Raw genomic sequence first — 23,828 nt, forward strand, 5'->3', positions numbered from 1 at the left:
AAAATTATTTTAATGGGTAGCAAAAATGTAGAAAATTTAACAAAATGAAATTTCATATGGAGACATGTAAATGAAGCATACTGACTGCCAAAACTATAGGACACATACTAGATAGGAGCATATTCTCAAAACTATAAGATACATACTAGATAGGAGCATGTTCTCAAAACTATAGGACACATACTAGACACATAAATGTGTCTGAACAGCATCATTCGCAGAAAAAATCTTGGAAGTTTTGGTTGACAATAAACTCATGTTACTTGGCAGGGAGGTGTGAATGACTTTATCAGTTAAAATATGGGCAAAAGATAGAAATAGGTAATTTGTAAAAGACATTAACATTGGCCAATAAAAAAATGAAAAAAAACCAAATTAAAATAATTTCAAGAAACTATTTTTGGCTCCCCAAACTGACAAATATTAAATAGAAGGTAACAAAGAGTAATGTCAGGTTTTGTGACTATCAAGTCTTGTACTTCTGTTTGCCATACAGATTGCTATTTTTTTGGAGGTGAATTTGGCAATTCAAATAAGAAAATCCTAAAATGTGAGTATTTTTAGTGTAGCAATGCTACTTTTAGGTATTTAGGTATTTATCCTAAATAGTAGCAATGCTACTATTTAGGTATTTAGGTATATATTAGGATAAATATATGTAGGATATAATATATGTGTGAAAGATTTAGCTACAAGGATATTCACTCAGTATTGCAACAAAAGCAAGAAAGATTGGAAACAAATCTCTAACAACAGGGAATTAGTTAAAATATAGCCTATTCCTATGAAGAAATATAATGTAACGGCTAAAATGTTGTCACAAAAAATTAAATACATGTATAGTTGATTAATTGAGCTCCTCTCAATTATAAAATATTACAATATGTATATTGTATAAAACATAAGATATTACAGACTATAAATATTACATATGATCTTATTTTATTACAAAATATGTGCATAGGAAAATGGTTAATAGTGGTTTAATGTGTTGGTGTTATTAAAAAAGAGATGATGGGTCCAAAATGGACTCACTTGTGCTAAGCCCATTTCACCAAACCAAGACTCAATACCTAACCTAATTGCAGTTTCAGCCTCTCCCAGGAATGTAATCTTAACCAGTTAGTCTGGAATTTTCTTGTCCTCACTAGTGGGGTAATCTGTCTGATACACCCCCGCTGTCCCCCAAAGGAAGGTGGTCTTTGCCTGAAACAGCCCACTCTTTGCTAGTAACATCCTTGTCCCACCTCCTTCTGCCTATAAAAGCCTTCCATTTTGTACAGCTCCTCAAAGCTCCTTTCTATTTGCTAGATCAGATACCTGATTCATAAATCATTGAATAAAGCCAATTAAATCTTTAAATTTACTCAGTGCCCTGAGTGCCATGCAGGGCACAAAGAGGTATATTAGTTAGAAATGCTTTCAGCTGCACTGACCAGAATGCCCAACTAACATTGTTTTAAGCAACGAGGGTGTTTAATTATTTTAAATGAGTCCAGAGTTTTGCAGTGCAGGGTGGAAGCATGTTCTCAAAGACTCAGTCCCTTTCTGTTGATCTTTTCTGCCTTAACTGGTTGGTTTAATTCCTTCTGGTTGAAGCTGTTTGCTGTAGTTCCTAGCATGACATCCATGTTTGTGACAGGGAGAAAGCGAAAGAGCACTGTTAGCAGTGTCTATCTCTTCTATCAAAATAACTAAAGTCTTTCCAGAACGACAGCCCATTCACCTATATCTGTATGGCTAGACCTGGAACAGGCAGCCATCCATGGGGAGGCTCAGAAACTGGGCAATGGGATTGTTATGTTAGCTAAAATTAACTATAATTCTGGGGCTGAGCACATTGCTATTCCAAGATTGACATTCTGTTAGTGAGCAAGGAGGGAAGATGGATCTTGTGTTGATGAAGAACTTTTTCTGCCATACAGAGTTGGTGGGAAGTGGTGGTTGGTGAGCTAGGTCAGGTCACTAGGGATGGTCTGGGTTTGGAGACTGGAAGTAAAGATGATTCAGACTTGGTTTAAAGTGGCTGTCACTTTGGTGTACCACTGGACCAACCAATGAGTCCAGCCAAGGAGTTCAAGGACACAAGTGAGTGGATGTGTTTCCTATCACCTCCCTCCTTTCCACAGAGATATAGTCAATGTGGTCCCCATAGAATGAGATATTTGCCAGGTCAGAGGATCCCAGAGCTATGGGCTCACTGTTGTTTATACCAATAGCTGGCAGGGAAGTGGATGGGTTGTGGGGGGAAGATGGCCACATTGGTATTTACTCATTTACCTACAAAACACAATTTTTGCTGTGATACAGTGTGTGCTTGCTCTGGCAATGCATGTATTACAATTTAATGGCAATAGAGGAAATGGGTGTCAATAATCAGAGTGTGTGAGGATACATAGGTATGAAGCATATGTACAAAGAACATTACTTCTATGAATCGATTCTAGAAACTGGGGATCGGGGTCGGGGGTGTACTAAAACCTTAGAAGAGCTTTATATATAAAGATGCTTATCTAAGTGTTTGGCACACGAGAAAGACCTGAAAGTGCAACTCCCAACAACTCTTTGACTTGGATCCCCTCTTTATTCCTGGAATTTTTTTTTCTTTCAAAGTTAACCATGAATTTAAAATGTTCCATATTTTATCAAGCACTTAACATGATATTGGGGGAGGCAAACTTCATGAAATCTAAATAGAAGCTTACTTGTTGTGTCAAAATGAATAACCTATTTTTATAGTTTCATTATGTTAGTGCCAAACGACAAATAGCTATCTAAAAGACACTTCTTTAGAGATAAGAGGGAAATTGTATACATTACCATAGCTAAATGTAGAGTACATGAATGTCTTATAAAGACACCAACTGAATAGGGGTACCTACTACGATGAAAGTGTAGGATGTACGTAAGTGCATTATGAGATTTAGCCCTTTGTTCTATTACAAGATTTTTAAAAAGTGAGATAAAAATAAAAAAAAATAAATAAAGGAACGCCTGGGTGGCTTAGTCGGTTAAGTGTGTGACTCTTGGTTTCGGCTCAGGTCATGGTCTTAGAGTCCTGAGATCAAGCCCCATGTTGGGCTCTGTGCTCAGTGTGGAGTGTGCTTGTCCCTCTCCCTCTGCTCCTCCCTCAGCTCTCTCTCCTTCTCTCTTGAATAAGTAAAAATAAAATCTTAAAAAAAAGTGAGATTAAAAATATTGCTAGATGTTGAGTACATACTTAAAATGTTTGAGACAATATTTTATAAAAAGAGTGAATAAATACACAGAAGGTCTATAGACAAAAATAGGTACCAAAATGCATACTTTAACACATAAATAACACATAAATAAACACAAGATTCACATAACATCTAATTAAGAAAAATAATTATTAATCAATGCAATCCTTAATCAAAAACCTTATAGGCTAAATATTAGTTAGAAAATTAAATATGAATTCCTCCATTTAGAATAGGTCCATCATAACACAGTTCAGTCTGTCCAGTCATCTCTCTCATTCCTCCTCCTCAAAAAGAAAGTACTATATTTTATCAAGCATTTAACATGATTTTGAGGGAGGCCTTTTTAAAAAAATCAATTCAGGGTGCCATAATATCCATAGTGTGCCATATTGTTAGACACTTTGACATATGGGAAGGGTGAATATTCAGATAAGGGGGAAGACTCTTGGAAACTAGCTCAGCAGAGCCCTGGGGGGCAATGCAGAGTGCTGGGCGGATGACAGAGCTTCTATTTTACACACTGGAGGTCATTTCTCTTCCTCCTTGTCTTCCTCTCTCTCTGATAGGGGTTGAGAGAGGTCCGATTCTATTCCAATTTTAAATATGTCCAGGATATTAAAACACAAAAAGACAAGTTCCAACTGTCTTGTAGTCCATTTTAAAGGTTTTCATTGGACAAATTAATGGTCTAAAGTGCAAAACAAAAGATAATTCTTTCTATTCAGAGTTTAATTACTGCTTGATTACAATTCATGGTGCATTAGACGTGGTGTATTCTGAGGATTGGGTATGAGTTTAAGTCCGGAGGGGCGTGAATTTCTTCTTTCAATCGTTCAGTTGTATCTATCGCTTATGGAGGACTTCATTTGGAGATCACTTCACAAGTCTGAATTTGAATCCCTCTGGGAATGTGAGAACTTGTCCAAGCAGTTCTCCTGGCTCTCTGCTCCCAGAGGAGGGTGAGGATTATGTGTCAGAGCCCAGCACAGGTGCCAGAGCATGTTTATGCAATGAGTGAATACTTTGTATGGTGTAGACAGAAGAGAGCACTCATGGGAGGTAGAAAGGGAGTGTTACAATGTGTTTTCATTTTACTGATACGCTTTGGGCGGCTACCATTTACTAGCTTTCATGCTTTTCTAGATCCGAAGAGGCTGGGAAACAACAACACCGGAAATTCTCCCCAGTCTGCGTCTCCTAGCAGTGCAGACTCTTGCAGAGTGTGCCAAGGTGTGGCTGCACAGCATGCCCCTTCAGATGAAGTGAGACTCGTCTAATTCAGGGATGAGTGTTAAAGACTTGCCTGACAGCAGGTCACAGGGGAGAGGACACAACTACTGCTCAGCGGTAGGAGCTGAGATGTCCCGCTACGATGTCCCACTACAGTGTCTGTGGCAAAGGAGCAGATGGCGTGGAATGAGAAGAGAACAGGAGGCATGTGCGGGGCAGCGTGAATTAGTTACCATCTCTGCATGATGCACCGGTGAGCTCCTGCACGCAGCGTTCTGTGGTCAAGCCACATTTGTATTCCTGTGGCTTATCTAGTATTAAGCCTATCTGGAAAGTGACAGCTAGAGTTACACTATTTCAAACTGCTATTAACAGTTTTGCAGAGTTCACTGCTATTTTGGAAGGAAGGGGACTTATTATTGAGGGATTGGAGGCTGGTGGAGTGGCACTTGGAGAGTTCTCTCAGGTCTCAGATTCTATTGCCTTGTTTGTCACGGAGAGCTCAGTTATATTTTCAAAACTCAATGCCTCTCTCTCTCCCCCAGAGGCTTTCTCAACCAAACACTGGCACAGGGGGAGAGAAGTCCCTTTCATCTTATGTGTAATTGACCAATTAAATGTACTGATGAAGTGTGCAGGTATCAATATGTGTCCCTTGGTGTCCTAGGGAAAGAGGTATATCAAATCTAGATGGTTGCTGTTTGAAATAATCCATCAATTAGAATGTTATTTAACAAAATCATGGCACGTGTGTGGAACAGGAGTTCCAGGTCTGCTTTTCTTAAAATGGGAAAACAGCCTAGCAACAGGGCCACGGTCGGTTAAGTCTGACCACACAGAATAACTATTTTCTGCATCAATTTTCCCATGGAGTGGGAGAATGTGCTGTGATTCTTCTTTGCTGTCAGATACATTGAAAAAAGTGCAAGTTTTCTTTAACCCAATTGTATTAATTATGACTAATGGCCCCTGGCTTTATCATAGCTGTAGGATATGTGATGTCTTCTGCATCACTTTCTGTACGGGGAAGAATATGTTTCCCCTTTTCCTCTCATCTTGACATCCCCTGTCCCAAGAAATTTGTGAAGTCATACAAGAGGTTCTAGGACAGCATTAGTTCAGGGCCTAATAAAGAGATTTCACTCGCAGATGTGGGTAATTAGGAACGACTCACTAACTGTGGAGTGCAGGATTAAAAGTGTTATTATTGTCTTATTAGAAATGATGAGGCATGGGCAAGAGTATTTGCCTGGGAATGAGTCTACTGACAGCTTCTTGTAACTCTCATCTCTGATTAAAATGCTTAATTGATGACAGAGCTTGGGTACTAAAAAGCCTGATTCATTTTTGATACTAATGAGAGAAAAATGTTCTCTGGAGATGTGCACATGTGGAGAAAGGAGGAGAAATCATTGCTAATTAACAGCAGGTCACCTGCTGAGTGTGGGGTAGTGGAGAATGACAGACCAGCAATGACAGCTATTTGGGGCAGTCCTTGCTCCACTGTTGTGGCAGAACACATCTTTACCTCAATTTCCACTTCTGTGATGTGGGGATAGTAATATCTACCTCAAAGGGCTTTTGGGGCATGAGAAGAGGGTCACAGACATGGTGGGAACTTAATAAACCCTCCTTTTATTTTTTAAGTGTCTTCTTGATCCTTACTTCCTTGCAAATCCTGTTATTATAATTCCTTTTTATTTGAGAGAGAGAGAGAGACAGAGGGTATGAGTGGGGGAGGAGGGGCTGAAAGAGAAGGAGAGAGAGTCTCAAGCAGACACCCCGTTGAGTGTGATGGAGCCCAGTGCAGGACTCCATCTCAACACCCATGAGATCATGACCTGAGCTGAAACTTAAGAGTTGGACGCTTAACTGATTTAGCCATCCAGGTACCCCAAGTATAATTCCTTTTAATGCATTAATGTACTACAGATATAAGGCAACACAAGGGGATTGTGAAAAATTCCCCTTAATAAACTGGTAGATTACCCCAATTGAATTTTACCCTGAAATTATGTTGGCCCCAAACTCATTTAGAAATTCTCCTGGTTCCATCTGTCTTCTCCACTTCCTTCCCTTTTCCTTCTACCTCTCCCCACTTCATTCAGTCAAGGGAGCACTTGGCAAGTGTCCTGAGGGAAAGAGCTGGGGGGCATAGAGTGGAGAGGCAGAAAGCGTTCTGTTACAGTGCTTTGCCCTGATTTTCCTTGGGTCTTGTGACGCCTAATTTTATATGTCAACCTGATTGGGTCATAGGGTGCCCAGATATTTGGTTAAACATTTTTCTGAATGAGATGAACATTTGAGTCAGTAGACTGAGTAAAGCAGATTTCCCTCCCTAATGTGGGTGTGTCTCATCCAATCTACTGAAGGGCCTGAATAGAACAAAAAGGTGGAGTACAAGAGAAATCTCTCTCTCTCTGCCTGTCTTCAACCTGAAATATTGGTCTTCTCTTGTCTTTGAATTTGGACTCAGACTGGAATTATTACATTATCTCTCCTAGGTCTTCAGTTTGTTGACTGCCGGTCTCGGGACTTCTTAACATCCAAATCACAGGAGCCCATTCTCTCTAACCCTATCTCCATCCCTATTCCTATCCCTATCCTTATCTCTGTCCCTATCGTTATCTCTACCCTTATCTCTCTCTCTCCTCCTCTTGGGTCTGTTTCTCTGGAAAACCCAAACGAATACAGATTTGGTACCAAGAAGTGGGGGTATTGCCATCTCTAAACATGTGGAAGCAGCTTTGAAACTGGGCAATATGTAGAGGATGGAAGAGTTTTGAGATGCATGCTAGCAAGATGGATGTTAAAAGCGATTCTGGTGAGCCCTCAGATGGGAATGAGGACTATGTTATTGGAAACTGTGGGAAAGGTGGTCCTTGTTACAAAGAGGCAAAGAACTTGGCTGAACAATATTCTTATGTTTTTTGGAAGGTAGAACTTGTGAGCAATAAAAACATACTTAGCTGAGGAGATTTCTGAGCAGTAGCTTGGTTCTTCCTGAATGCTTATAGTAAAATGTAAAAGGAGAGAGCTGAATTGAGGAAGGAATTACTAAGCAAAAAGGAAGCAGAACTTGAAGATTCAGAAAATCCTCAGCCTATCCATATTTCAGAAAGTGATAAAGGTTGTTCTGAAGGGAACATTAAGGGTGTGGCTGAAGAACAATTTGATAAACAGGCCATGGGGGTGACTCGTGGCTTTAACCAGCCTTCTCAACAGAAACCAGGAATAGATCTGGGATTACACCAGCAAGGATCTTGCCACTTTGAACTAAAAGGGACAGGAAAAAATGAGCTAAAATGAAGGAAAGCTGTTGGACTTCTTAGATCATACAGGACTGGATCACTGAGTGATTTGGTTAAAAAAGTGTTCACTATTCTTCAAGAAAATAAAAGGAGCCTAGAGGCAATTTAAAGGCCATCAGGGTCACTGCCTTGGTTCCGAATGGCCAGATGGCTTCTGACTGCAGACTTGGGAGTGTGCCTGTCCTGAAGAGTCCTGTGGCTGGGTCATCCTGTGGAACCTTGGGAATGGAGCTGCCTGGAGTCTTGGGGGTATGACCCCCTACCCAACAGAGCTGTGGAGGTAGAACCAGTGGGTCCCAAAGGGCAGGGCATCAAATCAAAGGGGATAGTCTCCAGACTTAGAATCAAGTAGAATTTGCCTTGCTGAGTTTTAGCCTTGCTTGGGACTTATCACCCCTTCTTTTTTTCCCATTTCCCCCCTTGGGAATGAGGATGTCTATCCTATGCCTGAACCACTCTGGTACTTTGGAAGCACATAACTTGACTGGATTTATAAGGTCACAGCTGGAGAGGAATTTGCCCCAGGATGAATTGTACCTTAATTCTCATCGTATCTGATTTAGATGAGATTTTAGAAATGGATGCTGCAATGATATAAGACATTTGGAGCTGTTGGGCTAGAAGGAATACATTTTGCATACCAGATGGACAGGAATTTTGGGAGCCCAGAGCAGAATACTATAGACTGAATTGTGTCCCCCACCCCCAATTCACATGTGAACCTGTAACCCTTAATATGATAGCTTTTAGAGATGGGCCTTTGGGAGTAATGAGGGTTAGGTGAAGAGATAAAGGTGGGGCTTTCATGATGGGATTAGTGGCTTTATAAGAAGAGGAAGAGAGAAAGATTGCTCTCCTTATGTGAGGACACAGAGAGGAGGTGGCCATCTACAAGTCAAGAAGAGAACCCTTGCCAAAACCTGACCATGCTTGCACTTCCACCCTCCAGACTGTGAAAAATAAATATCTGTTGTTTAAGCCACCCAGTCTTTGGTCTTTTGTTATGGCAGCCTGAGCTGACTGATACAGGTCTCTTGCCACCCACCCCCCCAATCACCCGACCCCACATCGCCACAACCAGGCTATCCTCTTTTATTTGGGACTTTGGGCAAGGTGTTTGTGTGTATATGCACATAGACAGTGCTATTTTCTGTGAAGTTCACCAATGTCCAGCAACACTCAGCAAATGAGTACATTGGACCACGTTGACCATCACTTTGTGGCTGCCATATTTATTATGTAACTACCACTTAAAAGCTTTTAATTACCCTAAGTTATTATAAGCTGAGAATCTCTTTGTCAAGTAGAAAGGTACATGGAATAAAATACAGAAGCTTTTATGAATCTGTACTTTTAGAAATGGAGGAATGGACTGGAAACTATGAGAATAACTCAAAGATGCTGACAGTGGGAACTGAACATCAATGCCAATCATTATTCTGGTGTGCCAGGGCCATTCAAAACCACATGGTTCCTCCCCTGGAAAAGGCATGATTATTTCCCATACCAGAGGATTTCAACACATGTGGATTCAAAAAAGAGTAGAACCCCATCTAATTCATCACCTTGCCAGATCCCCCCAAAGAGCAATTATGAAATGCTAATAGCTCCTTACTATAAGCTCACATTTATTAAATGAACAAATCCATGGATTAGGAACAGGAGTGTTAATGAATTTTTATAATCTGCTAATTTGTCGAACATTTAGGGCCATTAATAAGTGCACGTTCGTGAGAACATACATTTACCTTTCCTCTGCTATACAAGCTGTTAGCTAACACCACAGCTGCTAGGAAAGCAGGATTGTAGAGGAGATTACAGGTGCTGAGGTTGACTGGTGATAAGGCAGGGGCTCTTAATAAGATTTTAAATATCCACCTGCCATTTTGTATGTACATTATAAAACACTTGAATATATTTGAAGAAGCACTAAAATGATTGCTTTTTTCAGGAAGGTGAAGCAATTGCAACTTCTTTTCTTCTTTTTTTTTAACAGGCTTTTGATATCCAGGCTTGCAGATGCTGCAGAATTTTACTTAACACAGTTAAGAAGTGCTGATTCAGGCCTGGGCACAGTTGGAGATGAAGGACCATTTCTCGAAGGACTTGCTTTGGAAGAGAAGCTGGCCCTTGCTGCAACAAAGGGAAGAGGGTTAAAGATGAGTTATTTGACAGTAGTGTGTGTGTGTGTGCTGGTTTAAGTTTCCAGACTGGGAAAATGAGAGTGAAGCTGGAGACCAGAACGGGCAACTTTTTGACAAAAGCAGCTCTTCCTCTAGCCCCAGGACTGGGCCTGGCCTTTGGTGGAAGTGGTGAAACCAAGCCTTTGGTTCTGCTACCCTTTCTATGTTCTTTTATTCCCTTCTTCTGTGATGATCCTGCATTTTTCTCCTTCTTCTCCCCCCAGCCTTCTGTCCTAAACCCCAGCTGCATTCTAGAGCCAAAGGATCTTAGATTTCTCTCCTCTCTAGTCAAAACTTACCCACCCTTACTGTGAATTTTGGGCTGGCCAATGTTCTTCCTTTCACGGGACTAATTGTGGTGGAGCATGGTCTCACATAGTTGACTCATGGCTGTTGTTATGGGTCGAATTGTGTTTTCCCCCAAAATTCATGTTGAAGCCCTAACCCCTAGTACCTCAGAATATGTGACTTTATTTGGAAATAGGGTTTTGCAGATGTCATTAGTTAAGTTATGATGATATCATACTGGAGTAGGGTGGGGCCTTATAAAAGGGGAAATTTGGATATAGACACACACAGAGGGAGAATGCCGTGTGAACACAAAAGCAGAGATTAGGGTGATGTGTCTATAAGCCAAGAGACACCAAAGATTGTGGTGAACTACCAGGAGCAACCAGAACAAACCTTCTAAAGCAAACCTGTGAGACGATAATATTCTGTTATTCTAAGGCACCCAGTTTATGGTACTTGGCTATAGCAGCCCTATCAAACTATTGGGGTGCTATTTTCTATTAAAATAGCAGGGAGGTAGCAGTGAGGTGGTGGAAGAGGCATTTGCAGGAGGGTGGGCAGAGCCTCAACCTAACATCAGACGAGGAAGGTTTGCCATCTACTCAGATGCTCATACCAAGCAATCTGAAACAATAATTCAGTCTGGCATTTGCTACAGTTCAGCTCCAGCTTTGTTAACCATTTTGTGCTGCTCCTTGAGCTAGCTGTTTCTGCCTGCCTCTGGGTGATATGATGGCCACGGGCAGAAGGTTATCAGGTAATCATTACTTTTAGCACCATGAAATTCACTTCCTATATTACCTCTTGACATTGCAGAGATGAAGAACTGTCCTGTTGATTCCTAGATCACACCAGAGAATTTAATTTATATTCATAAAACATGGTCTTAGAGAGCACATACTTTGAGGGTCTTAGTGCAAAATAAAAATGTGGGGCCAGGTGGGTTTGTGAAGTCAATCTTTGTTCCCTTGTGCTGTCTGCCCTAACTTGTGCCTGGATGTGCTTGGCACCTGGATTGGAGTTGACCCTCCCCCACAGCATCTCCCCCCCTCCCCCAGTTGCCCATCAAACATGTGGTGGTGCTGCCAGCTGGGTGCAGGATGGGTGCTGTCTTGCCCTGTCTCAAGATGTCATAGAATGAGTGTCTCACCCTGATCCTTCCCCTCCTGGGGACAGAGAATGACAGCAGAGTGTAGAACTCTCCTCCTGTGCTATCTGGTCTGCACCCCAGGCAGAAGATGGCCATGATTGTGGGATGGGATCAGGAATGAGGGACCAAGGTACCAGGGGACAGAGAGCAGATGGCTGAGTGGCAGGAAGGTGGGGAGATGGTGGGAGGTAGGATTACATGTGAGCCAAAGCTCCAAGCCCCCTGCTACATGGTCCCATGGACTTCACTTGCTAAGCACAAATTCGAAGATGAAATTATTGGGGTGCCTGGATGTGTCAGTCAGATAAACGTCTGACTCTTGATTTCAGCTCAGGTCTTGATCTCAGGGTCATGAGTACAAGCCTGGTGTTGGGCTCCACGCGGGGTGTGGAGCCTACTAAAAAAAAAAAAGCAACAGCACATAGATGAAATTATTAAGAACTTCAAGATGGTAACTCTAGAGTGTCAAACTCCGAATACATGGCCCTTCTGAGGGTGGGACACCCATGTGACGACATTGGTCCTTTGTCCATGAAACCGGCATGGTTAGAGAGGTGGCTGAGTGGAATTTCTTTAGAAAAAATTTTAATATTATGATGCCATGTGTTGTGTCATAGCTTGAGGATGAAAGAACAATAAGAAAATCCATCCTTGAGGCCTGGTTTTAAGACTAGCTTCATGGAAGGCTTGGGCCTGGAGGATGATCTTTCAGTCCCATTCCCTCCGTTAACATGTGAGGAAATGAAAATGTGGGAAGAGGCCCACAGTCACACAGCTGGGCAAGAAACAGTGTTACTTTGCTATTGAATTGGTTTCAGAAGGGCATGAGGAAACCTCTCAGGGTGATGGATATGTTTCTTACCTTGATTGGAAGGATGGTCTTCTGGGTGTTTACATTTGCTACAATTCATCCAGTTGTACCTTTAAATATTTGCAGTTTATTATATGTCAATTATACTTCAATAAAGCTGCTTAAAAATGCTTAAGACAAGAATAACAAAGTTGATTTAAGCATAAGATAAATAGCAGTTTAAGTTCGTCAGGGATGTAAGAGAACAGAAGTGTGCAGTTTCCTAAACACACAAACTGCCATTGGTATCATGCTTCAGGGTTTACAGGGTGCTTTTGCTAATATCATCCCAAAGATTCTCCAAGGGAAATTCAATGTAAGGGAGTGTCATGCAAACCCACCAAGAACCCCTGCTTAAAGCAGGAAACATGGGAATCTTGGAATCTTGAAGGTAGAAAAACCCTGAGGGACCACATAACTGCTGGAGGAATTCTTAAAATGAGCCTCACTTCTTATGGAAGAGCATTAACCTCAGTTTGAATTCTTTGGATGGGAAGAGTGTTTCTGCTGTTTTCATCCCTAGGAACAGGGCTCCCTACCAGCCTGGAGACTTTCATGTTGAAATTCTCAGTCCTGGGCTGCTCCAGGAGGACTCAGCTCACCCCCACAACCCCACTCCCAATTTGGGAGGGAGAACTTGCCTGATGCACAGGCAGGAAACTGGGAAGGGCCTTTTGATTCTTGGCAGCTGGCTGGGCTTCAGGATAATTTAATCTGTTATCTTTCTTCAGAGAATACCTGACTAAATGAGTCAGCAGGGAGGCAGATTAGAGCAGTTTAAAGAAAAACAATAGGAGCTGTGAAAACAAAAAATAAAAAGAGTCAGTTTTCAGCTTATTTTATGTGTCCTCATAGACTGTGGGCCCTGGGAAGCACTCAGGAGGTCCCGTAGCTCCAGGCCACTCTGCAGAAGGTCTGATAACCCTGTTCTTTTACCTTGGGAAGCTGGGCCTCTTCTCTTTGGGTTCCTCTCATCACACTGGGAATGTTTCAGTTGCTTGAAAGAATATGAGGATGGGCAGCTCACCAGGAGGCAAGCCCATTGGGGTGGGGGGAAGGCACTGCAGGTCTTCAGAGAGCTCAAGAGGATCAGAGCCAAAGACAATGGGCTAGCTCTCGCTGAACAGCTAGGTTTTCATTTAAAGGAGAGAGGGAGCTCTCTTTCCTTTTGATATTTTTTCCAAGTTGCCTGGAAAGTGGGTAGAACTTTCTCCAAGGTCATCACTTTGTCTCCTTGGGTGAGCAGCTCTTATGGAACCCTACTCTGAAGTGGGGTTGTAGAGTCCTGGGTCTTCTCCGAAGACCTCAATCTTGCTGCCTTCCCTCCTCACCCTCTCATCTGGAAAGAGTGTGGGCTGGTTGGTAGACCCCTGGGAAAGCATCCCATGCTCCTGTTGGGAATGATGGAGTGGGGTGGAGAGAAGCCAACCCGAGAAGGAGAAGGCACCAACGATGGAGAATAGTGAGTCTTGCCATTGCTGCTCAGTGTCTGGGTGACCTGGGCACGTTTTGAGGATCCAGGAAAACACATGGAAGAAGCATGCCATGTAGAACTTGTCCTCAAGTTTTTATAGTTCTTGTGGTTAGATCAAGCCCACATAGCTTGGAATTTTTTGGAATTTTTTTTTCTTAAAAATGCTGTGTGCACAAAAGAGAGTGTGATATCCACAAAAGAAACTTTCATTGTAAATGGAAAGGACCCACTTCTTTTTCAGTGCTGATTTTATTTTCATGGTTAATTATTTATTCATAAATCTTGCCTCAGAGATTTTATTTTGGCTCCCAAGCGATAAAAGCTCAAGGTCACAGGGGAAGTGTTTTCAAATGCTAAGTGATCCTCCTCCAACCTAATGTTGTAAAAATTTTATTTCAGGAGTAGTGTTGCTCGCAGGAGGGGTGATGACTTAATTTTAGCTCCCAGATGAAATATTGACTTCGGTGCTGATGAGGGATGGAAGGCAGCAGCATGGATCAGTGTAACGAGGGCTGTGGCTGAGCTGTCTCCACCCTGACTTGGCAATCCCTTCATTGTGGGATGACCTTTACAAAATGATGATGTGCATGTGTGTCGGGGGGAGGGTGGGAGATTCAAGGATGATAGACTGTTGCCAATTCCTGCCTTCTCTGCAACAAACAAAATACAGTGGGGAAAGCTCTGATTTTTCTTGCTCCTTATTTGAAAGCTATGGACTTGTATATCTAAAAGCAACTTTGCTTTCACATCTATTGATAACAGTAGCCTTACAAATACTGCATTTTTGTCCTCATTACACCACTGTGGGCTCTGTCACCCAAAGATGGTGAAATTCATTCATTTGAGGTGGTGAAAGGTTAATACATGAAATTCTAGCTACCTTTAGCAATTTGTTTTGGATTGTTTCACCTTTTGTAGGTTTAGATATGATTATTTTTGAAGAGTTCCAAATGGGAACATTCAAAATGCACCAAATACAAGTCTTTAACCTCCAACACTCCACCTGGTCTGCTAGTTCTTATCTCCAGAGACAGGAAAACACATGTTAATTTCATTGGTATTCCTCCCAAAATAGTCTATGCTTATAAACCTTGCATATATAGTTAACACTTGAACAACGCAGAGGTTAAGGATACTGATACCTTGTGCAACTGAAAATCCATGTGTAACTTCTGACTTGCCCAAAATTTAATAACCTGCTGTTGATCCATAGTCTTATCAATAACATAACCAAATAACTCATATTTTGTATGTTATTTGTATTATATACTGTGTTCTTACAATAAAGTAAGCTAGAAGAAAACAAGTTATTAAATCATAAGGAAGGGAGGCAGGGCTGTTGTACAGGGCCCTGGGCCACAACTGGCCCTTGCTCACTGCATGCATGAGTTCTCAGCCAAGGAAAGGGAGGGGTGCATGGTTAACCTGGACAAATCCCTGCGCTAATGGGTGAGACTTCATGTGTCTCATCATCCACAAGGCCGAGCAATGAGGCAAAACAGACATAAGCAATACTCAGGTCATGGACTTGCATGTGCGGGGTGGGTTGTACCTCCTGCTGGAGGAAGGTCCCTTTGCCCAGATGGTGGCTGGGCTCCCCCCCCCAAGCCTGTCTGTCTTGTGGGAATAAAACAAATTGGAAAAAAAATCATAAGGAAGGGGAAATGCACTTACAGTACTGTACTGTAAAAAGTCTACATGTAAATGGATCCAGGCAACTCAAACCCATGCTGTTCAAGGGTCACCTGTATATAAATCTTGTGATAGCATATAAGCAATTTTTCTTGAGATTACTTTATACTCGCAGCAGCTCTAACATTTTATGATATCAGAAGCCCCAGCGTTCTGTGCAGAATCGGATCTGGAATGTAGAGTCTTTAACTTCCCTTCTACTCCCTTCCTATGACTCTCAACTATTCTCCTTTGATCCAGAAATACTCGATGGCAAGAAAGACATTCTGAGTGTGATCGTCGTGTTAGTTAATGTATGGGCCAGGCTGCTGTAACAAAGAAAACCCAAGGTAGGATGCCTCAAGTGAGATAGAAGTTTACCTCTTCCTCCAATGACAGCTCAGATGGAAGTGGTCTAGGACTTGTAGCGAAGCAAAGGTGTCCTCTGTTTAGAACCTCCACCTCTGAGTCCCAAGCAGATGATTCATTCTGGTCATTTCCCTAACCAGAGGGGAGAACTATGGAGTTAGGAAAACAGAGACACATTTCATTTTTGGGACATGACCTGTAGGTGGCACACATCACTTCTACTCACATGCTGTTGGCCAGAGTTTATTCACAAACCTACACTGACTGCCAGCTAAAACTCAGGCGTTCTGTTATTAAAGAAAGCAAAATGGATATCACTGGTCAACCAGCCGTCCTTTTCACAGCTGGATGGGCCATTCCAAACTGAGCTTGAGCTGACACTAGGCCAGGGGGTTGACTGACATTTCCTTCTGGTGTCCACCGCCCCCCATCCTGGCCCATGTTGACACACATGTACCTTTGGCTGAGATGATATGCCTGAGAATTTCTGCATTTTGACTGGAGGAAGAGGAAAGACATTTGGCTGTGGACACCTGGTGGTCCACAGAAAGATGTCTTCAGCCTTCCAAACAGGGGACACTATCATATCATGCTCTGCAGCCTGGCTCCAGGACAAGGTCCAACCCTAAGTGGAAAAGGGGACACTGGAAAAAGCCCAAAGGAACTTTCTGAGAACGAGGGCTCAGATAACAGAGTTTAATGCAGATGAAAGGGAAAGGAGCAACTGTCTACCATTTCTGCCCAGAACACCCTGGTGTCCTCCAGTGGAGAAAGGAATTTACATTCTAGTAGGGAGAGACAGACATTAAACAAAAATACTTTGGTAAATTGTACAGTATTTTGATAAATGCTGTGGAGGTAAAAAAATGAGGAGGGACAATAGGGAACATTGGGAGGTGGTGGTAGAGACTGTTGCAATTTTGAAAGGATATCTTGGAAAGGCCTCTCTGAGAAAATGACATTTGTGTAAAGATCTGGAGGCTCTGAGGTGTGAGCTCTGTGGCTATTTGGAGCAAGTGCATCTGGGCAAAGGGAGGAGCAAATGGAAAGGCCTTGAGGTGAGTGCATACCCTGTGTGTTTGAAGAAGGGCAGGGAGGCCAGTGTGGCTGGAGCAGAGGGAGTGAGTGGACAGTGGAGGTGAGGTCAGAGAGGTGAGGGAACGGATTGTGTAGGGAGTTGTAGGCCATTGTAAGGATTTTGGCTTCTTTGTGGAGTGAGATAAGAAGGCCCTGAAGGGTTTTGAGAAGAGGTGTAACACGATATGATTTAGTTTATAGCATCACTCTGTGTGTTGAAAATTGGTCCTAGGAAGGCAAGGGCTATTTTATAATTCTTTAGATGAGGGAGGATGATGATTTGGTTTAGGACAGGTAGCAAGAAGGTAGTATTCAGGATGTATTTTCACGGTGGAGCCACAATAAGGTAAAGGATTGAACATGAGGGGTCAGAGAAAGAGAAGGGTCAGCATTTTTTGACCCTTTTAGGGATTTTTGCCTGAATGACTAAAGGCTGGAGCCACTGAAGGGTGCCATTTCCTGAGATGCAGAAGATACAGGAGGAGTGGATTTTGGAGGAAGATTAGGGGTTCAGGTTTTGACATATCAGGCTTGGGATAGGCATTGGACATCCAAATGATATAATTTGAAACCCTGAATTCAGCTATAACTTTAGTCTGATTTCTTGGATTTTCCAGGATTATGAGCCAGTATAATTTTTTTGTGCGGGGTTTTTTTTCTTCAATGACTGGTAGCCAAAATCCTGGTTCACTCACCCTCTTATTAATTCATTGACCATGCCTTTTTCATGTCTATCCTATCAGATTTCACTGTGCCCATCCATGTGTCTCTATATTGTCTGTCTTAAGTTATAATCCATGAACAAGGCAACAGCTAATTTTGTGGCCTTCTCTTCAAAGCCCCTCCAAAGTATATTTGCTTGTTTGTGTGTGTGTGTGTGTGTGTGTGTGTGTGTGTGTGTATGTGGGTGTGGTTAGAGAGAGTATGTTTTGAGGCAAGCCATTAATAAATTATTTTTGATGATAATTCAATTTAAAAGACATCTATTGAGTGGTGAATGAAACAGTGTCTGCCTTCATGAGCAAAGAAGACAGATACATTAATAAATAGCTATAATGCAATGTGGCATGAGCCGTAATATGAGTATGGGAATAAAGATCAGGGGATAATTAGTCCTGGGCAGGGAATTTCTGGCCTCTCTCTTTTTTCAACAGAAGAAACTGTGAGAAAGCATGAGATTTGGAGTTGGGAGACCATTGTTCAGGTCCTGGTTTTACCGGGGCAAAACATTTAACTTCTCTGAGATGGATATTGGATGTCCAAGTGATATAATTTGAAATCTTGGATTCAGCTGTCAGATGCATCCTTTGAATTTCCCAGTTCTGTGAGTCAAGAGAGCTCCCATGTTCCTCATCTATTAAATGGGCACAGTGACTTCCTCACAGCCTATCCCATGCAGCTGTTGCGAGAATCAAGTGTGATAATAGGTGTGAAAACGCTTTACGATCTTTGCAGGGTCAACATAGAGGTTTTTACAAAAAACAAAGGGTTTCTGTGAAGTGCCCTAATTTCTTTAATTGTGAGATTCTTTTTAAGTCAATAGAAGAAAAATTTCCCACAGGAAATCAGAAAGCATGTGTCTTCCCTCCCTGGGACCCACTATTTTAACCCCTCAGGTAATGCACAGGGAAGACATAGTAACCCAAAGACCAAGTCTGATGACAAATGGAATTGTCTACAAAGAGGCTGAGAAAGGAGGTCAATGCTGCTTTTTCTCTTAGCTTGGCTAATTGCTAAAGTGCTATGAATGGCACTTAGAGGCTGCCCAGTGCTTTGAAATGTCAGTTTCCACCTTTTTTGTTGCTAGTGTATAGAAACACAGCAGAATTTTGTATGTTGACTTTGTAAATGGCAACCTTGCTAAAAATAATTCTGGTATCTTTTTTTTTTTTTTTTTTGGAAATTTCACACAATTTTCTACATAGATGATCTTGTCATCCAAAGATGAAGATAGTTTTAACTTTTTCTTCCCATTCTGAGCTTTTATTTCTTTTTCTTTAATTGGCTATCACCTCCAGGATGATATTGAAGAGAAGGAAAGAAGGAAGGCATACTTGCCTTTTCCCCGATTGTAGGCAGTGTATTAGTTTTCCAGGACAGCTACAACAAAACACCATAGACTGAGGACTTAGAACAGAAATGTAGTTCTGGAGGTTAGAAATCTAGGATCAAGGTACTGGCAGGTATGGTTTCTTCTGATGCCTCTCGCCCTGTGTTGCAGATGGTCTTTCCTCTGTGCCTGTGTATGCTTGTGTCCCAATTATCTTTTTTTTTTTTTTAAATAAGGGACACCAGTCATATTGGATTAGGTCCCACTCATATGATTTCACTTTACCTTGATTACCTTTTAAAGGCCCTGTCTCCAAATACAGTCACATTCTGAGGTATGAGGGGTTAGGACTTTGACATATGAATATTGAAGGACACAGTTCAGCTCACAGCAGGAAGAGAGCATCCAGTCTTTCATCAATAAACGTGACGCTAGCTGTCAGGCTTTTTTTTTTTTTTTTTTTTTTTTTGTAGATGCCCGTTAGCAAGTTGTGGCATTTTCCGTCTACTTTTAGTTTGCTAGGAGTATTTATCAGGAATTAATGGAATTAATGTTGGAATTTATCAAATGCTTTTTCTTCATCTAGCAAGATAATAATACTGTTTTCCTTAGTTTGTTTATACTGTGCTTTTAGAATGTTAAACCAACTTTGACTTCCTGGGATAAACTCCAATTGGTCGTGATGTATTAAGCTTTTTAAATATATGGCTGGATTGAATTTCAGAAGTGTACTACCAGTGTAGCTTTTATTGCAACTTGACTTATGCACAGATATTGCTAACCTTGCAATTCTTTTCACATATGTGTAATTTGAACATGATGGCAGTTCGAAAATTACTTTTTTCAGCCTCATTATCAACACTTACAGTCGAACTGCATAAAACTGTGAAGGATTACATTAACAAGTATGTTTCAGAGTTAGTTTAGTGTGGAAATACACTCTGATGTCATAGTTGCAGTGAAAAGGAAACCTTCTGGAGTACTCACCCAGATCAAGGAGGTTGGGCAGAAGGAAATCAATGTACTACTTTCTTTACTGAGAAAGTCTTGCTATGAAAAAAATGTCAGCCAAAATAAACAATACACTAAGGGATATAATAAAAATTATAAATTAAGTGAAGTGCAATGCATTAAATTTTAGATTATTCTCTTTACCATACGATAATATAGAAAATGAATTATAAATGACTTTCATTGAGTATTGAGGCCCAATGTTTGTAGAGAAGAAAAGTTGAGGATGCTTGCTCTTCAGAACAAACTCAATGTTTCTGCAAGATAGAAAATCTGTTAGGTTCCATCTTTTTTTTTTTTTTTTTTTTTTTTTAAGAGTGATTGAATAGAGGCGCGCCCGGGTGGCTCAGTCGTTAAGCATCTGCCTTCGGCTCAGGTCATGATCCCAGGGTCCTGGGATTGAGCCCCGCATCCGGCTCCCTGCTCCGTGGGAACCCTGCTTCTCCCTCTCCCACTCCCCCTGCTTGTGTTCCCTCTCCTGCTGTGTCTCTCTCTGTCAAATAAATAAAATCTTTAAAAAAAAAAGTGATTGAATAGATTTTATTTTTATTTCTTTTATTTGCGTGTAGTTGACACACCATGTTACATTAGCTTTAGGTGTACAACTTAGTGACTTGACAAGTTTGTACATTATGTTGCATTCACCACAAGTGTAGCTACCATATGTCTTGTTACATAATTATAACAATATTGAGTTATTCCCTATCTTCTGCTTTTTATTCCCGTGGCTTACTCGTTCCATAACTGGAAGCCTGTATCTCCCTCTCCCCTTCACCCATTTTGCCGAGTCCCTTGCCCCCCTTCCCTCTGGCAGCCATCAGTTTGTTCTCCGTATTTACAGTTCTGATTTTGCTTTTTGTTTATTCATTTTTCAAAGACTCTACTTATGAGTGGAATCATGTGGCATTTGTCTTTCTCAGTCTGACTTATTTCACTTAGCATAATACCCTCTAGGGCCATCCATGTTGTCTCAAATGGCATGATCTCATCCTTTTTAATGGCTCATAGTCCATTGTGTTTACATTCATTTTCCTTATCCTTATATTCATCTGTTGATGGACAGTTAGATTGCTTCCATGTCTTGGCTATTGGAAATAATGCTGCAATAAACATAGGGGTGCGTATGTCCTTTTAAATTAGTGTTTTCATTTTCCCTGGGTGAATACCCAATAGTGGACTTACTGAATCATGTAGTATTTCTATTTTTAATTTTTTGAGGAATGTCCACACTATTTTTCACAGTAGCTGTACCAATTTGCATTCCCACCAACCACACATGAGGGTTCCTTTTCTCCACATCTTTTCCAACACTTGTTGTTTCTCGTCCTCTTGATTTTAGCTATTCTAACAGGAGTGAGGTGATATCTCATTGTGGTTTTGGTTTGCATTATCCCCGATGATGAGTGATGTTGAGGATCTTTTCATGTGTCTGTTGGCCATCTGTATGTCTTCTTTGGAAAAATGTCTATTCAGGTCCTCTGCCCATGTTTTTTTTTTTTAATTTTTTATTGTTATGTTTATCACCATACATTACATCATTAGTTTTGGATGTAGTGTTCCATGATTCATTGTTTGTGCATAACACCCAGTGCTCCACGCAGAACGTGCCCTCTTTAATACCCATCACCAGGCTAACCCATCCCCCACCACCCTCCCTTCTATAACCCTCAGTTTGTTTTTCAGAGTCCATCGTCTCTCATCGTTTGTCTCCCCCTCCGATTTCCACCCTTCCTCTTCCTCTCCTGCTATCTTCTTCTTTTTTTTTTTCTTAACATATATTGCATTATTTGTTTCAGAGGTACAGAACTGTGATTCAACAGTCTTGCACAAATCACAGCACTCGCCATAGCACATACCCTCCCCAATGTCTATCACCCAGCCACCCCATCCCTCCCACCCCCCCACCACTCCAGCAACCCTCCGTTTGTTTCCTGAGATTAAGAATTCCTCATATCAGTGAGGTCATATGATACATGTCTTTCTCTGACTGACTTATTTCACTCAGCATAACACCCTCCAGTTCCATCCACATCATTGCAAATGGCAAGATCTCATTCCTTTTGATGGCTGCATAATATTCCATTGTGTATCTATACCACCTCTTCTTTATCCATTCATCTGTCGATGGACATCTTGGCTCTTTCCACAGTTTGGCTATTGTGGACATTGCTGCTATAAACATTGGGGTGCATGTACCCCTTCGGATGCCTACATTCGTATCTTTGGGGTAAATACCCAGTAGTGCAATTGCTGGATCGAATGGTAGCTCTATTTTCAACTGTTTGAGAAACCTCCATATTGTTTTCCAGAGTGGTTGCACCAGCTTGCATTCCCACCCAACAATGTAGGAGGGCTCCCCTTTCTCCGCATCCCCACCAACATCTGTCGTTTTCTGACTTGTTAATTTTAGCCATTCTGACTGGTGTGAGGTGGTATCTCATTGAGGTTTTGATTTAGATTTCCCTGATGCCGAGCGATGTTGAGCACTTTTTCATGTGTCTGTTGGCCATTTGGATGTCTTCTTTGGAAAAATGTCTGTTCATGTCTGCTGCCCATTTCTTGATTGGATTATTTGTTCTTTGGGTGTTGAGTTTGATAAGTTCTTTATAGATTTTGGATACTAGCCCTTTATCTGATCTGTCATTTGCAAATATTTTCTCCCATTCTGTCGGTTGTCTTTTGGTTTTGTGGACTGTTTCTTTTGCTGTGCAAAAGCTTTTTATCTTGATGAAACCCAATAGTTCATTTTTGCTCTTGCTTCCCTTGCCTTTGGCGATGTTTCTAGGAAGAAGTTGCTGCGGCTGAGGTCGAAGAGGTTGCTGCCTGTGTTCTCCTTTAGGATTTTGATGGACTGCTGTCTCACGCTGAGGTCTTTCAACCATTTGGAGTCTATTTTTGTGTGTGGTGTAAGGAAATGGTCCATTTCATTCTTCTGCATGGGGCTGTCCAACTTTCCCAACACCATTTGTTGAAGAGACTGTCTTTTTTCCATTGGACATTCTTTCCTGCTTTGTCAAAGATGAGTTGACCATAGAGTTGAGGGTCCATTTCTGGGCTCTCTATTCTGTTCCATTGATCTATGTGTCTGTTTTTGTGCCAGTACCACACTGTCTTGATGATGACAGCTTTGTAATAGAGCTTGAAGTCTGGAATTGTGATGCCGCCAGCTTTGCTTTTCTTTTTCAACATTCCTCTGGCTATTCGAGGTCTTTTCTGGTTCCATACAAATTTTAAGATTCTTTGTACCATTTCTTTGAAAAAAGTGGATGGTATTTTGATGGGGATTGCGTTGAATGTGTAGATTGTTCTAGGTAGCATTGACATCTTCACAATGTTTGTTCTTCCAATCCATGAGCATGGAACGTTTTTCCATTTCTTTGTGTCTTCTTCAATTTCTTTCATGAGTATTTTATAGTTTTCTGAGTACAGATCCTTTGCCTCTTTGGTTAGATTTATTCCTAGGTATCTTATGGTTTTGGGTGCAATTGTAAATGGGATCGACTCCTTGATTTGTCTCTCTTCTGTCTTGTTGTTGGTGTATAGGAATGCCACTGATTTCTGTGCATTGATTTTCTATCCTGCCACTTGACTGAATTCCTGTATGAGTTTTAGCAGTTTTGGGGTGGAGTCTTTTGGGTTTTCCACATAAAGTATCCTATCGTCTGCAGATGGTGAGAGTTTGACTTCCTCTTTGCCGATTTGGATGCCTTTGATTTCTTCTTGTTGTCTGATTGCTGTGGCTGGGACTTCTAATACTATGTTGAATAGCAGTGGTGATAGTGGACAACCCTGACGCATTCCTACCTTAGGGGGAAAGCTCTCAGCTTTTCCCCATTGAGAATGATATTTGCTGTAGTTTTTTCACAGATGGCTTTTATGATATTGAGGTATGTGCCCTCTATCCCTATACTCTGAAGAGTTTTGATCAAGAAAGGAT

The sequence above is a fragment of the Eumetopias jubatus genome, unplaced genomic scaffold, assembly GCF_037043125.1.
Source record: "Eumetopias jubatus isolate StellerSeaLion01/CBP00866 unplaced genomic scaffold, mEumJub1_p1.0 scaffold_12, whole genome shotgun sequence".
Lineage (NCBI taxonomy): Eukaryota > Metazoa > Chordata > Mammalia > Carnivora > Otariidae > Eumetopias > Eumetopias jubatus.